This window comes from Nyctereutes procyonoides, unplaced genomic scaffold, assembly GCF_905146905.1.
Source record: "Nyctereutes procyonoides isolate TBG_1078 unplaced genomic scaffold, NYPRO_anot_genome, whole genome shotgun sequence".
Taxonomy (NCBI): Eukaryota; Metazoa; Chordata; class Mammalia; order Carnivora; family Canidae; genus Nyctereutes; species Nyctereutes procyonoides.
The window spans coordinates 26,575,532-26,592,877 of record NW_026575122.1 but is presented as its reverse complement, the minus strand read 5'-3'; the positions used below and the strand labels follow the sequence as shown (position 1 = coordinate 26,592,877).

Below are 17,346 nucleotides of genomic sequence, written 5' to 3'. Positions count from 1 at the left end.
GAGAGACTCTCAGCCCCTGTAGCAATAATCTCGTGTTCCTCACACTGATTTGTGAGGGGGCAACTGTGGCTGAGAGATGGACAGCTTGCTGTCAGTGGAGGGAGTGGGATTCCTTAGAATTATTTATTTACAGACTGCAATAAGGAGCACCAGACACCACATGATGTGGCCCTCACTGGGAAGGCCCCTGCCTGGCAGGTGTATAAAGGTCTACTTGCACGGACCCGGGAGTGAGGAATTCACCTCTCTGGCTCAATGCCACACAATTGCCAGAGTCCTTCCCTGAGCCTTGCTGCTATCGGCCTCCTTGAACTTTAAGCCTACCCCGAGGAGCCCCACAGCTCAGCTCAGGAAGGACCACTCTGCACCCCTGGGTGCCTGACAGAGCATGAGCTCAGCTGTCCTTTCTTTCGGCAGCCCCCCAACTCCTCTTCCTCACCCCTGGGATCATAGTGGGGAGTCTTGGGGCTGAGGAACACTCACAGTTCCCAGTAAGTTCACAGAACACCCTTACGGGGCTCATTTTGTTGCACCAACATGACATTTTAGCACATGCAGTCTTAGCCGATTGCTTTTCCAGGAGACAATAAGTTTCATCAATATATTTTTAAAGCGATTCAATGCCAGATACTTGAGATTTCCTCACATGTCTCCTCTTCAGTCTACGTCTCCCGACTGAACTCACTCAGTTCTTCAAATGAATTTATTCTCTGTTCTCTAGGAGACAGTTTCCCAGGGATATCTGGTCACCCTTCCTTTACAGCCAGTGGCCAAGTCCTGCTGATTGTACCTCCTAGATATCAGCTCCTTACCCCCTGGTCCCTCCCCTGGCTATCTCCTCCTGCAGCAGCCTCCTCACCTCTCTCTCTCATTCTCTCTCTCTCTCATTCTCTCTCTCTCTTTCTCTCCTTCTCTCTCTCTCTCTCTCTCTCGGCCTCCCTCTTTGCTCCCTTCAGGCTTTTAGACCACTGCTAGTGACGCTTCTAAAGTATTACTCTTGCCATGCCACAGCCTGCTGGAAACCTTCAATAGCTCCCAATAGCTCTGAGCATGAGGATCAAACGCTTTGTTTTCTTTAACATAAAGTCTTTGCATCTGTTTGCTCCTTGACTTCTTTTCTTCTCATCTCATCTCCAATCTCTTCCCTGGAAATATTAGCCCCAGGCATAGAAAACTTCTGTCAGTGTCTACCACAAGCTGCACTCCATCTCACCTGCAGGCCTTCGCCCATGCTGTTTCCTGTACCTGAAACACCCTCTCCTAGGTCTTCACCAACAACCCCACCACCTGGCTCACGCACGCTTCCAGTCTTGGCTTCACTGGCACTTCCTCAAGGACATCTTTTCTGATGCTTAGGATGCCCAGCCACTCACTCCCCCAGCTCCTTGCAATTCCCCAGGACTCCTGTTCATTGCACATGCTGGTAAGTATTATTATGTTGCTTTTCTTCCTCATTAAAACATTGGTTCTCTCTGAGGGTGAAGTCCATACCTTCTTGTTTACTGCTGAACTCTCAGAGCTTAGCATGGTGCCTAGAACATAGCACATGCCTTATAAATACTTTTGAAGGAAGAAGGGAGAAAAGGAAGGGAGGGAGATACAGCACATGCCATTTAAAATACAACATCCAGAGCTAAGCACAGTATTCTAGAGGGGATCTGCTAAGAAAAGTAAGAAAGGGAGGCCAGGCAGTTCTCTCTGCGGGTCTGATAGTATCATTCATAGAAGACACAAAGTCCTAAGGAAGCTTTGCTTATTCATCTGATAAATGATTCAGGTCCAGAGTGCATTTATTAGGCATTATATTATTTTTGTAAATTTTGTATCATAAATACAGTTTACAATTGTGCTTTAAGGCCAATTTCAGAGCCAGAATGTGCGGTTCTTTTTATAGAAACTTTTTTTTAAAGATTTATTTATTTATTCATGATAGACATAGAGAGAGAGAAGCAGGCTCCATGCCAGGAGCCCAACGTGGGACTCGATCCCGGGACTCCAGGATCGCGCTCTGGGCCAAAGGCAGGCACTAAACCACTGAGCCACCCAGGGATCCCCCTGTGTGGTTCTAATTAGAGCTCCAGTACTTATCATGTAACATCGGGGCTGTTACTGAACCTTCCTGGGCCCCACTTTTCTCATCTGTAAAATGGCAATAACAACACGGCTTCCCAGTATTGGTGATGACTACATTGATGCATGTATGTCAAGTGCTTGGAGTGATGCCCAGTTGATGATGCGTGCCCTACAGGAGCTTGTTTTGAATGCTGGAGATCACCTCACCCAGTGCTGAGCCAGTAAAAGTCTTCAATAAACACTCGGTGTTTTCTTTTGAGAAGCAGTATCACCAACTTAAAATATCAAATACAGCACCTGGCATATGGTCTGTTCTCAATCAAGTACATCTATCATCATTATTATTTTAGTTATGTGTTATATATTCTTTTCTATATGCATATGTTTATAATTTATATTCTAAATTTATGTTAACATACAAACATATGTGTATTTATATATGTGTATGTATATACATATTTACTTATTTAATATAAAATATAAGTTAAACCATGATTTCTGTCTCATTTATGCCTCAGAACAATTGTCTTTGACAAAATCAGCAAGAATTAACCTTTCTCACTTGGAAATGAAGAAACCTAGACTCAAGCTTTAGTGGCCCAAAGTTCTAGCACCAATAAGTGCCTCCAGCTTCCACACTCAGCTCTTCCACTTGAAGTTATGACACCCCCAAGACCTGGGACTCACGTGGGTATGAAAATCTCTCAGTGAATGCTCACAACCACTTGGAGAGATGGTGGGGTGAGCCCCATTTCACAGGTGAGGGAATTAAGGAAGAGCAGCTCATGACCTCGCCCAAGGCTCACAGAGCTTGTGCTCTCAGTCCCGTGGGCACTGGCTACCCCTAGCACAGGCCTGGCATCCCTACTTAGAAAGCACGGGTTTCTCCCCAATTCAGAGGCTCCTGTTCAGGTCCAGAGTGCAATCTGGAAACCCAGTTTCACAAAGCGCTCCAGTGGCCCTCAGCCAGTGATTAGGAAACATGGAGCACCCACTTATGTGGTGGGTCGGCTCCCATGGAGCCTCCAGTGTCCAAAGGACAGAGGACAGAGGGAAAGGGCGACTCTGAAGGCAAACTCTGTCTTCCTCACTATTTTGCCCATGGCTAACTCTGGCCACTTCCTATACATTTATTGAACTGCAGTTCTTTAATGTTGGCTTGTCAGCAAGAATTCAAGTGTGATCTATTGAATTTCAGCAAAGCTCAACTGCCCTGACGTGCACAGTTTATTTAGGTTGACTTTACCCTTCTCTCTCTTTTCATTTTTAGCCGAAGCATTGTCAGAAAAGAAACATCACTGATAAAACCGAGGGTTCTATTTGCCTTAAAATTTTCCCTTCAAGGCACAGATATAGGTATGCACTCAGTGGATGCTAAAAATATGATACTGTGCCCAATTTGTGGAGTGTAGGGGGGTAAATCCTGGTTACCATATTTCTGTGGTGAATGTAAAATGCTGGAGTGGTGTGAAACACATTGTCGTGGAAATTGCTCTCTGGCCTCTGATGACTTGGATGGAAATCGAGACGAGACTGTGAGGTTTAATAACAGCATGGTTACAACTGTAGTTTAAACCCATAAACCACAAATGCATGTCTGACCGGAAATAAAAAGGATCTGAGTGTTACATCCTCCTAAGTGGACTCTTCCATAGGGTAATGTCGGAGAAGAGTCTAGCCCAGAGTGCTTAACTTTGCAATTCAAAAGAGTTGTGACTTAGCTTCCCTTATATAACATGGGCAGCTTTTCATTATGTTTATTTGATGCAGTGTTATTGAGGCAATATTTCATATGAATAATTCATTCCTACTCCAACTTTATCTAACAAAGTCAAAAGCAGAATCCTAAATTTCAAAACAGATCAAAGAGTTCCTTAAATAAATTGAAAAGGCCTTGAGTTGCCTGCCTTCTGAATCTCCCTGTCTGGTCTATGCATTAAACAAGCACTTACTATGGGCAGTTGGATACTGAGGTTATTAAATGTTCACAGCTCTCCCTGCATTTTCTTCAGCGAAGATGAATTTTAGTGCCCCAGTTTTGCACTGTTTCCTCTTGTTCTTATCCAGAAATTGAGTAGTATGAGAGCGAATCAGATTCAAGTAATTTTTTACATATTTTTAACTTTGGTTTGTGTGTGCCTGACTTTCTGAGGCCGCCTCGGCCCTGATTGCCTTCTGTTCCACTGGGCAGTCTGATGAACACAGCGGGCAGGCCGTGGTGAATAAAATAGAGCAATTACATTTCGATGCTCAAGACCGCCAGCTGCCTGGGGACGACTCACTACAGCCTCCCCATTGTGGTTATCCTCCTTTCAGATCTTACCAAGTCATGCAAGAAAGTCGCCTTTCAAAATGATTGACGTCCAAAGAATTGCCCTGGCTTTATCCAACTACAGGAGCTGCAAACAAGAGTGAACAGTCAGAAAGAAAAATTAAACATGGAAGAAAAAAAGAAAAGTATTCAGAATCACTGAATCATACCTAAGCACACTTAAAAAAAAAAAGAGTGTTAGGTCAATAGGAGAAAAATAAAAATAACTGAAAGATCTCTTAAAACCATCAAAATAGGCTCGCTTCATAAATGACTATGTTAGAAAGGGCCTCAGAGGCAGTAATTTAGCCATCTTATTACCTCCAAAAGTCTGCGGCAGGTGGGCATTTGGGGAAAGACTGTGGTAGAGACAAAGGAGTACAGGAACACAAGAGTCAGAAGGCTCCTCAAATCCTGGCTCAGCCATTTCCTAGTTCACGGGCTTCAGGCAACTGGCTACACATTTCCGGAGCTGTAACAGAGAAATAATGCTACCTGCTTTAGGAGATGGTGCTGGAAGACTTTAAAGATGTTTATGTTTGTGAAGTATCTGGAACATAGGAGCAAGTGGTAACTCTCACTAAGAATTTACTCTTCAGGTTTACAGCAAGATATCCCCCTCAGGTTGTCTATTCACTGACCAGTACTACATGTTGCAGAGGAAGGGATACACCTGCTCCAGACATATGCCCTGGGTCAGGTGATCTCTGGAGCAGACCTTGTTTAGGTGCCCACCCCCGCCTTCGATGGGCAGAGCCTGCTTCCATGATGGTGCCTGCCTATGCCTTCTCCTCGTTTCCCGTCATCGCGGAGAGCTAAGCCTCCCTGAAAGTGGCCTGGCCCTTCTCAGAAGGAGCTTCCACCCTGATAAAAGAGCAGGGGACATGAGAAAGCCCTTTTCCAACTCTCTAACTTTTCTGTCCTGTCAGAATAATCTTCAAGCTGCTGCAGCCCTCTTAAATCTCGAGGAAAACGGCTAAAACTAGACTCTGGCCTTGCTCACTAGCTTTACAGAGCCGCTGAACTAGGCCAGAAATGACCTAGCTCCTTGTCACATGAGATAATGAAGTGCTTTTAGCATTTAAGCTCCTCTCATTATTTATAACTGAACAGTACAGCTCTTGTTTTCTCGTCTTCCCCCCAGCGCACTGAGAAACTCTTTCCATTTTGTGCTTGAGCAGTTGAGCACGAATACGGAGATGTTATTCAACATAGGTTCATCTTTATGACTAGCACTCATCAATTTTCAGAGACGGTGAGTAACTCAACAAATGTCACAGAACTGAGAGAATAGCAGCAAAATATTAAGCCCAGATGTGCCTGCCCCAAAGGCCAGTCTTTTCAGAACACGATTGTTGCTATACGTGTATTTGTTAGCCGGTCCAATAAGAGATATTTTAAGTAGGTAATGTTCCTTTTTCTTTTCTATTCCTCCTTTCCATTTATATTTTGAGCTGCATAATCTCACAACTCCCAAATTGAAATCCCTAAACAAACTCATGTTCTGAAACTTCGCTTTTTCCTCCTTCCTATCAAAATTTGCCTGATCTGGGTTCCATTTCCTCAGGAAGTCAATGTGCTTTATAAGGTTAAAGCTAGATTATCAGTTATGCAATTTCCTTTTAATGGGAACCTGAGTTGGCGAATGCCTTCAATGGATGTTTTATTTATTTATTTATTTATTTATTTATTTATTTATTTATTTTTATTTTTTTTCAATGGATGTTTTCAATGCCCTAGTAGACCCAAAGGTGAGGTTATCCTTTCATATCGCAGGGTTGGACAGCTTCCTCATGCACAATAAAAGTTAACCGGGAAGGGGGAGGTCCAAGATGGGGGACACCTGGGTGCCTCATTGGTTAAGTGTCCAATTCTTGATATTGGCTCAGGTCATGATTTCAGGATCATGAGATGGAGCCCCAAGTGTGGAGCCTGCTTAAGGTTCTCTCTCTCTCTCTCCCTCTCTCTTTCTCTCTCTCTCACTTTCCCTCTGTCTCTCCTTCCCCTGCTCTCTCTCTCTCTCTAAAAAGAAAAAACAAAAATAACAAAAAAGTTAAATGGGGTACAGAGCATGATTAGAATTCATTTATTCTTACACGAGTATTTATTAAGCATCTCACTTACCATGCCAACAGTATTCCAGGTGCTAGGGATATAGCACTAAGCAAAACAAACAAATTCCCTCCACTTATGAAATTTAAACTCTAGCTGGAGAGAGATCATTAAAAAATAAATATGTACTATTTTAAGTGGTAAAAAAAAGCTATAAAGACAAATAAATAAAGCAGACTAACAAGGATAGATTGGTGGAGGTAGACTGTTTCATTAAGAGTGATCAAGACACGCTATATAAAGGAAAAGATGTAAGGGTTAACAATATGACAATATAGAAGTCATGGGAAAGTAAAATGGGAGAGAAGTTGGAGGAAACCATAAAAAAGCTAATACCTTCTTTTTACAAAGTAGAAAATCAAGAAATACTGTTAAAAGTTAATTGAACAAAAAAGAGGAAATTGATGCTGTTATTGAAGGTTACAAAGATGATCAGTAGAAACACTAAAAACCCTGGAGGAGAAAAAGCTGGAGAAGGAATAGTATAAGTGAGCTAAATTCCTCATTTTTTATTTCTAGGAGTCAATAGAAACCGCTTAATTGGGGAAATAGGCTTTATCTCACATGCTAACTTTCACTGATCAGTGGTGCTGCCTGAGGCTCTCCTGAGTAGGACTCCACACACAAGACCCAGCTCTTTGAGAAAGTGTGCTGTGATCGATTAATTAGTCCCGTCTGCCATGGGTGCAGAAAGGATCAATGACAGCGCATAGGCCACTTGGAGCCTCCCTGATGGGTCACCTGGCAATGAGATGGCTGAGGGGAAGGAGAAAGTGACAGTAGCTGTGACAAGTTACAGCAGGATAGAGAGAGAGAAACCGGATGGTGGGGGGCTAGTGATACGATGGATTCCTATGTCATCCAACTTCTGGTTTGGATTGACAGCATTCTGAAACACACAAAGGAGATATCTATAGAGAAAGCTAACAAAAAAGAATTAACTTCACAGCTCTAAGGTTAAGAGTTGAGAGTGTTAGGTTTCAAATCCTGCCTTTCCCAAGCCTTAGCAAAGAATTTAAGCCACAGAGTTTCTAAGATGTATGCCTTCTTTGGCTGGAGTGTATCCAGTGACTCATTTAAAGTCAGTGAAATGTATTTTGGGTATTGGAAATTTTCAGTGGAGAAAACTTACCGTTGGTCCAATAAAGCCCTCCCTGCTGTACCAATTACCTAAACAGAGGAAGCCGAGACACCAGGGTCCCAGCTGTACCATCATGCCAAATCCTGGGAACACAAACAAAGCTTGAAATCTTGTGTCTAATTAAATCATGTGGAGTCTGGTGACTTTGCTAGACCCCCGCTCAGCAGAAAACCATGTGAAACTCTGAGCAGGCTCCCCTGGTGGCTAATGTCTCTAATAAAGACACCACCTCCAGCCTGTGTCTGTGCTCCCCAGGACTAGCACCAAATGAAGAGGATGGGAACACTCATGGTTATCAGAAGGGCACAGAGAGCCACCTGCTCACCAAATGGAGGAGCTGTGAAGTTCCTTGTTCCTTTGACACTCTGAGTCCTTCTCCACCTTTGTGAGAAGCAGCAAGACAGTGAGGTGACGCTTGCAAAGAACCCTACACTAGAGTTCTCATTCACACCCCAGCTCTGATGCCTTTATTAACTCATTTAACCAATATTCTGCTCAACTCTGTGCAGAATGATAGATGACCCGGATGCTTCCACTCCAGTACCCTAAGTTCTCCCAGGATGGATAGCAGGGCATCTCGCTCTACACAGTTAACTTCAGCAAGCATGGATTGCTTCACGTGTGAAGGCTGAGGGTCCCATCGCCCATATGGAATGATTAGAGGAGCCCTGTCCCCAAGCATGCCTCCCACTTGGTCCAGGAGCCCTAAACGTAGACTCATTTCTTTAGATTCCTCGTTAAATACCCCTATAGAAATGGCCTGGCACAGTTATCAGCCATTAAACCTTAGCATGATGTTTCCAGATGACAGCCAAGTATGTGCCGAGGGTTGTGCTAGATGCCTTAAACAGAGTCTACCTATAATCCTGAAAACATTCTAGCGGGGTCTTACCATCCAACACACACACACACACACACACACACACACACACACACACACACACACATCTTTTTTTTAGATTGAGAGACTCTACGGCCATACCATCCTGAATGCACCAGATCTCGTCTGATCTCCAAAGCTAAGCAGGGTCGGGCCTGGTTAGTACTTGGATGGGAGACCGCCTGGGAATCCCGGGGGTGCTGTAAGCTTTAGATTGAGAGAGAGAGAGAGAGAAAGAAAGCAGAGAGAGAGGCAGAGAGCAAGAGAGAGAGAGAGAGAATCCTAAGCAGTATCCATGCTGAGCACAGAGCCTGACATAGGGCTCAATCTTATAATCTTGAGATCATGATCTGTGCTGAAATTACATTGGACCCTTAACCAACTGAGCCACCCAGGTCCCCCAACACACACACTTTTAGAGAATCTACTATGAAAAAAAAAGAGAGAGAGAGAATCTACTATGTACAGAGCATTGTGTTCACATGGTGGATGGTTTTGCATATAGTAGATAAAGGTAAATTTTATATGGCCCTGAGTACCATCTTGTAGGAGTGATAAATACATACATAAACAAATATATTACAGTGTTACAATTAATTTATTGCCATGATATGACATTGTACATTTGCCGTGACAAATGTACAATGTATTATGTTTGGGATTTAGATGTGCTAAAGAAACCAAGCTAGGACCTAGTCATTCATTAACACATACTTATTGAGCACGAATAGACCTATTCATAGGAGAGGCCACACAAAATCAGACTTTAATGTAAGAACAAAACAGTATAGAGAGAATATGTATGCAAGTTAGAATTAAAGAAGTAGAATATGAAGAGAATCATAAGAAATTCTGTTCAGGATGGGATGCAAAAAAGTGGGAAATGGGATATAAAATTAGAAAGATCAAGAGGGGTCAGTAAGATCATGGGAGGTTTTGTATATTATGCTAGAGAGTTGAGACCTTATTTTAGTCAATAGGGAACTAGAAATTACTATACTCAAGAATCTGCTTTGTAAGAATTAACCTGGCAACAATGTGTGGAAGCATTTAAACTAAAGACAAATAAGGCAGGAGGCAGTGAGGAAGTTCCTGAGTGCTCTAAGTAAAAAGGAGTAAGGTCATGAGCTGGAACATTTGACAGTAGAAACAGAGAGGAGAAGAAATACTGAAACAAATTATTGTTTCTGAAATAGGTCACATGAGCTCCTTAGGCCAAGTCCTGAGTCATATTCCTACCAAGTAGACCACACAGCTCCTAACACAGGGTAGGCACAGGGTAAAGGCCAGGGGTGGATAAATGGATAGATGGCTGAGAGGGAGGAATTAAAGATGGTTATTAATGTTTGGGTCTACATATCGAGCAACCTCTTTGGAACAGGTTTGAGAACATGAACTATGACGAATCCATGTGTGACTGAGGGAGATGGGGAATTAGAAACTATCTGGATCGTGGGACTTGGGGACAGCAGGAGGGGCATGGCAAGAAGGCAGATGGCAGGAAAGGAGAACAAGGGGCTGATTCTAGGCTGCCTCTGGAAATAGACCATGCAGACAAAATACTCTATGGCTTGGAGGGAGAGGGGGGTGGACCCCTTCAAAGACCAGTAAGTGAAGAGGAGGTTGATAAGCACTGCATCAGGACAAGTCCTGCAGTGAGATACCGGTCACAAAGACAATCATAAATTCCAACAGGCATGTACAGGAATTCCCATTTTGCCACTCAACCAACCACTCAAGAGGGTTACGTTATTAGAGATTTCTAGGTCTCGGTTTGTTCATCAATAAATAGTGATAATCTTATCAAATAGGGTTATCCATGGGATGGAAGAGATGGCAGTTGTCCACCAAAAACTCTCACTCCCCCAAAACTTTGTAGAGTATGAGTTGTTACTGAGAGGAAACTGCCCGGCTAGGTGCTGCACTTCCTAGACCCCTTGTGGTCAAGTATTTCATGTTTTGGACAATGGAATGTGAGCAGAAATGACACATGCCTCTCATGGCCAGAATTTTTTTAAGGGGCAAGTAAATCTTCTCTACTCACTTTTTCCCAACTGCCTACTGGGTGCGGAGGATCTTGGGATCCTAGAGAATGTGGATCAGCACCATGGATGAGGCCTTGGCGGCCAGCCCTTGCATAAAGGGAAGCTGTCCTGGGATCAGAGCTCTGGCATTGGAGGGCTGTGTGGACAAGACTTAAGCCTCTTTGGTGTTGAACCACTGCAAGTCTATGGTTTATTTGTTACGGCAGGAGGCCTCATGCCCACAAATGCAGTAAGGATTACAAGATAAGTAACAGAAAAAAGCATGTAGCCTTTGAGCTACTCATGGTAAGTACTCAATACACAGTAGCCAGGAAAAAAGGAAGAAGAGGACAAAGAAGAAAAAGAAGGAGGAGGATGAGGAGGAGGGGAAGAAGAATAGGGGGAGAATGAGGAGGAATAGGAAGGGAAAAAAAGAAAGAACTTGTGGTGATGAGCAGAGAGAGTGGCTCGCCCTGAGAGAGCTACTCCAGGCAGTACTGAGTCTGGTGGCTCTTCCTGTCTATTTGGAGACTGAAGCACAGGTCTTAACCTAGTAGAAGTGAAGATAGCTTTCAGAATCTGAAGAGAGGAACACTTTCATAGGAATGAATGAATGAATGGCAGTTTGTGGGCCTCCTGAGCCCTTTATTTGTACAACTGACACACACACACACACACACCCAGGCTCCCTCTAATCTCCACCCCGACATATAAATGCTCACCCATCTCCCCCACCCTAAGCCATGGTAAGAACTCTTTGCTTGGAATTCGAAGCTGCTGACAACCTCCTGGCTGTCTCCTGGCTCTAGGGCCCACCTGCCAGGCCTCTTCTCTGCAAGAGGCAGAATGACGTCATCTTGAAAGATGTCCAATCCCCCAAACCTGAGAACATGTTACCTTACCTGGCAAAAAGGATTCTGCTGATCAATTAAGTTAAGGATCTTAAAATGTAAAGATTATCCTAGACTATCCAGGTGAGGCCAACGGAATCACAAGGCTGCCTAAAAGTGAAAGAGGAAAGCAAGAAGTTCAGAGTGACAGAGAAGATGTAACAAAGGAAGCAAGGTGACAGAATCAGAAAGAGACTTGAAGATGCGCTTATGCTGGCTTTGAAGATGGAGGAAGGAGACTGTAGGCAAGGAGCACAGGTAGCCTACAGAAGCTAGGAAAGGCAAGGAAACAGATGCTCTCCCCTGGAGCCTCCAGAAGGAACCAGCCTGCCCACAGCCTGACTTCAGCCCCATGAGACAGACCCGGGGCTTCTGCCCTCCAGAAACAGAAGACAACCCATACGTGCTGTTTGAAGCCACTATGTTTGTAATGATTTGTTACAGCAGCGATAGGAAACTAATACACCTCTAAGGAGCCAGCCCTGGGGCCTGACTGCTGGGCTCCTCCCTGCCTGGCTTGCTACACTGGTCGCACCGAGATAAGAAGCCATTCTGGGTTTACAAGCCTTAATCCCTAGAGCAGAGGAACCAGTCCTCATAGTGCTGTGCAGCCTCTTCACCGCACAGCTGTCCAATTCTGTGATCCAGCCGTTATCCATCATGGGCCAAACCAACCTTGACGGTGCTCCAGATAACACCAGCTCTATTAACTGGGAAATAACTTCTCAGCAACCTAAAGGATTTCAGTCATCAGATTACTAATCCATTACTGGGAAGGCTTGACGTTTTTTCTTAAGTTCTTCACTGGCTAGCCAATTAAGCAGAGGGCATCTTAAGATAACAATGTTTTTTACTGAAACGTCTACATCCTCTAGATTTGTTTTATGTGCTAAACAATGTAATGAAGGAGTTTCCAAATTCACTCCGCACATTAACAGATGGTAATGAGCACATAATGGTATCTGGACCCACATAACGCACCCCCTGAAGTGGAACAAGGCCCTCCCCATCCCCCTTCCACTGCTGACACAGGGGTGGCAAGGTAGGGGGTGATCATAAGCTGAATTTCATCACCCTCAACATTCACATGTTGAACCACTAGTACCTCAGAATGCAGTTTGGAGACAGTGTCTTTAAAGAGATAATTAGGTTAGAATGGGGTCAGTAGGGTAGGTCTAATCCAATATGACTAGTGTCCTTTTAAGAAGAGGAAATTAGGGCACAGACATGCACAGAGGGAAGATCACCTGAACCCGGAGGGAGAAGGTGGCCATGCCCAAGCCGAGGAGAGCGACCTCAGAAGAAACCAAACCTGCCAACTCCTTGATGTCGGACTTGCAGCCTCCAGAACTGTGAGAAAGTACATTTCTGTTCTGTAAGCCACCGACCTGTGGCAGCTGGTCAGGGCAGCCAGAGCAAGCTAGCACAGGGGATTGTCTCTAGCAGCACCCTAGGAATTGCACTAAAGATTTCTCCCCTCAGCAAATAGGCAGAAATAATGTACCACGATCCTGTTTCCAATATATTCAACTCTTCTGTAAAAGTAGCAGATTGGTGTCTTACATTCTGTTCATTGCCACCAACTAATTAGGTGGAAAGGACTACCATTCTTCCAGTGGCAGCCAAGCAGCAGGCCCTGGGACAGCCCCTTTACCTCATCTAGTCCCCGGAGAGCCCTTGTCCTTCCTTTAAAAACAAACACGCAGACACGCCGGTGAGGCAGCCAAGCCTCCAAGCAGTTAATTAACCTGCCTGCGGCCACGTAGAATGTATTATTAATACATAAGCATATCGGGTCTGAACCGATACCAAAAGATTGGGATCGTCCCCTGCATATTCTCAGACCATAATGCCTTGAAATTAAAACTAAATCACAGCAAGAAGTTTGGAAGGACCTCAAACACGTGGAGGTTAAGGACCATCCTGCTAAAAGATGAAAGGGTCAACCAGGAAATTAAGGAAGAATTAAAAAGATTCATGGAAACTAATGAGAATGAAGATACAACCATTCAAAATCTTTGGGATGCAGCAAAAGCAGTCCTAAGGGGGAAATACATCGCAATACAAGTATCCATTCAAAAACTGGAAAGAACTCAAATACAAAAGCTAACCTTACACATAAAGGAGCTAGAGAAAAAACAGCAAATGGAACCTACGGCCAGCAGTAGAAGAGAGTTAATTAAGATTCAAGCAGAACTCAATGAAATCGAGACCAGAAGAACTGTAGAACAGATCAACAAAACCAGGAGTTGGTTTTTGAAAGAATTAATAAGATAGATAAACCATTAGCCAGCCTTATTAAAAAGAAGAGAGAGAAGACTCAAATTAATAAAATCATGACTGAGAAAGGAGAGATCACTACCAACACCAAGGAAATACAAACAATTTTAAAAACATATTATGAACAGCTCTACGCCAATAAATTAGGCAATCTAGAAGAAATGGACGCATTCCTGGAAAGCCACAAACTACCAAAACTGGAACAGGAAGAAATAGAAAACCTGAACAGGCGAATAACCAGGGAGGAAATTGAAGCAGTCGTCAAAAACCTCCCAAGACACAAAAGTCCAGGGCCAGATGGCTTCCCAGGGGAATTCTATCAAAAGTTTAAAGAAGAAACCATACCTATTCTACTAAAGCTGTTTGGAAAGATAGAAAGAGATGGAGTACTTCCAAATTCATTCTATGAGGCCAGCATCACCTTAATTCCAAAACCAGACAAAGACCCCACCAAAAAGGAGAATTACAGACCAATATCCCTGATGAACATGGATGCAAAAATTCTCAACAAGATACTAGCCAATAGGATCCAACAATACATTAAGAACATTATTCACCATGACCAAGTAGGATTTATCCCCGGGACACAAGGCTGGTTCAACACTCGTAAAACAATCAATGTGATTCATCATATCAGCAAGAGAAAAACCAAGAACCATATGATCCTCTCATTAGATGCAGAGAAAGCATTTGATAAAATACAGCATCCATTCCTGATCAAAACTCTTCAGAGTGTAGGGATAGAGAGAACATTCCTCGACATCTTAAAAGCCATCTATGAAAAGCCCACAGCAAATATCATTCTCAATGGGCAAGCACTGGGAGCCTTTCCCCTAAGATCAGGAACAAGACAGGGATGTCCAGGGATACAAAATCAATGCCCAGAAATCAATGGCATTTCTATACACTAACAATGAGACTGAAGAAAGAGAAATTAAGGAGTCAATCCCATTTACAATTGCACCCAAAAGCATAAGATACCTAGGAATAAACCTAACCAAAGAGGTAAAGGATCTATACCCTAAAAACTATAGAACACTTCTGAAAGAAATTGAGGAAGACACAAAGAGATGGAAAAATATTCCATGCTCATGGATTGGCAGAATTAATATTGTGAAAATGTCAATGTTACCCAGGGCAATTTACACGTTTAATGCAATCCCTATCAAAATACCATGGACTTTCTTCAGAGAGTTAGAACAAATTATTTTAAGATTTGTGTGGAATCAGAAAAGAGCCCGAATAGCCAGGGGAATTTTAAAAAAGAAAACCATAGCTGGGGGCATCACAATGCCAGATTTCAGGTTATACTACAAAGCTGTGGTCATCAAGACAGTGTGGTACTGGCACAAAAACAGACACATAGATCAATGGAACAGAATAGAGAACCCAGAAGTGGACCCTGAACTTTATGGTCAACTAATATTCGATAAAGGAGGAAAGACGATCCACTGGAAGAAAGACAGTCTCTTCAATAAATGGTGCTGGGAAAATTGGACATCCACATGCAGAAGAATGAAACTAGACCGCTCTCTTGCACCATACACAAAGATAAACTCAAAATGGATGAAAGATCTAAATGTGAGACAAGATTCCATCAAAATCCTAGAGGAAAACACGGGCAGCACCCTTTTTGAACTCGGCCACAGTAACTTCTTGCAAGATACATCCACGAAGGCAAAAGAAACAAAAGCAAAAATGAACTATTGGGACTTCATCAAGATAAGAAGCTTTTGCACAGCAAAGGATACAGTCAACAAAACTCAAAGACAACCTACAGAATGGGAGAAGATATTTGCTAATGACCTATCAGATAAAGGGCTAGTTTCCAAGATCTATAAAGAACTTATTAAACTTAACACCAAAGAAACAAACAATCCAATCATGAAATGGACAAAAGACATGAAGAGAAATCTCACAGAGGAAGACATGGACATGGCCAACATGCACATGAGAAAATGCTCTGCATCACTTGCCATCAGGGAAATACAAATCAAAACCACAATGAGATACCACCTCACACCAGTGATAATGGGGAACATTAACAAGGCAGGAAACCACAAATGTTGGAGAGGATGCGGAGAAAAGGGAACCCTCTTACACTGTTGGTGGGAATGTGAACTGGTGCAGCCACTCTGGAAAACTGTGTGGAGGTTCCTCAAAGAGTTAAAAATAGACCTGCCCTACGACCCAGCAATTGCACTGCTGGGGATTTACCCCAAAGATGCAGATGCAATGAAACGCCAGGACACCTGCACCCCGATGTTTCTAGCAGCCATGTCCACAATAGCCAAACTGTGGAAGGAGCCTCGGTGTCCATCGAAAGATGAATGGATAAAGAAGATGTGGTTTATGTATACAATGGAATATTCCTCAGCCATTAGAAACGACAAATACCCACCATTTGCTTCAACGTGGATGGAACTGGAGGGTATTATGCTGAGTGAAGTAAGTCAATCGGAGAAGGACAAACAGTGTATGTTCTCATTCATTTGGGGAATATAAATCATAGTGAAAGGGAATATAAGGGAAGGGAGAAGAAATGTGTGGGAAATATCAGAAAGGGAGACAGAACATAAAGACTCCAAACTCTGGGAAACGAACTAGGGGTGATGGAAGGGGAGGAGGGCGGGGGTGGGGGTGAATGGGTGATGGGCACTGAGGGGGGCACTTGAAAGGATGAGCACTGGGTGTTATTCTGTATCTTGGTAAATTGAACACCAATAAAAAATAAATTTATTATTAACAAAATAAATTGGGATCCACTCAGCTGGTCCATCATATGTGGGATGCTGGAATTGTCTCTTCGGCATCAAAGGATTAGAAATGGGCAGATGGGAGGGATCCCTGGGTGGCTCAGCAGTTTGGCGCCTGCCTTTGGCCCAAGGCTCGATCCTGGAGTCCCGGGATCGAGTCCCGCGTCGGGCTCCCTGCATGGAGCCTGCTTCTCCCTCTCCATGTGTCGCTGCCTCTCTCTTTCTCTCTCTATATATATCATGAATAAATAAATAAATAAATCTTAAAAAAAAAGAAAGAAATAGTAAGATACCTTTATAAAGAAAAAAAAGAAAGAAAGAAATGGGCAGATGCCTTGCTAGAGTGATAACGGTGCCAGGCCAAGCTGTGCACGTCCCGGGCTGTGCATCTGGGCTCCTTCCAAAGAGGGATGAGCTCCCACAGTAGGTTGGTGCCCCTTCCTCCACGTCCCAATACCTTCTAATCCCAGGGGAGTCAGGCCCTGAGTTAGTGATCTCCTGCTTTTGCTGGAAACTGGCTCAAGACAAACAAACTCAGCACCTCGTACCCCCTTTTTGGGAGGGGTGGAGGCTTCTCTGCTGAAAGGTGCAAATTAAAAATGCACTTCACAATCTAGCAATAGAGGGATGGCTTTTTGTATAGGACCTAGGAATGCACTGTTCCCTATTTTTCATGGATTACAGTTAAAATAAAATGTGTTATATACACATAATTAATTTGATGCTGTTCAAAATCATATTTTACAGGCCATGAACGAAGAACACTTGAGAAAGAGCTATGAGTTTGTGTTCCTGATTTTCAGCCAGTTGGTCAGTCTGTTGACTTAAAAAAAATTTTTTTTGAGAAAGGGAAGGGATATCAATTGAATTTTGTTATTG

At 43.4% G+C, this 17,346-nt stretch overlaps 1 pseudogene; it reads left to right on the top strand.

Moving 5' to 3' along the window:
- Positions 1-8,605: 8,605 nt before the first annotated feature.
- On the top strand, positions 8,606-8,726 carry LOC129517039 (5S ribosomal RNA; annotated as a pseudogene).
- Positions 8,727-17,346: the final 8,620 nt, after the last annotated feature.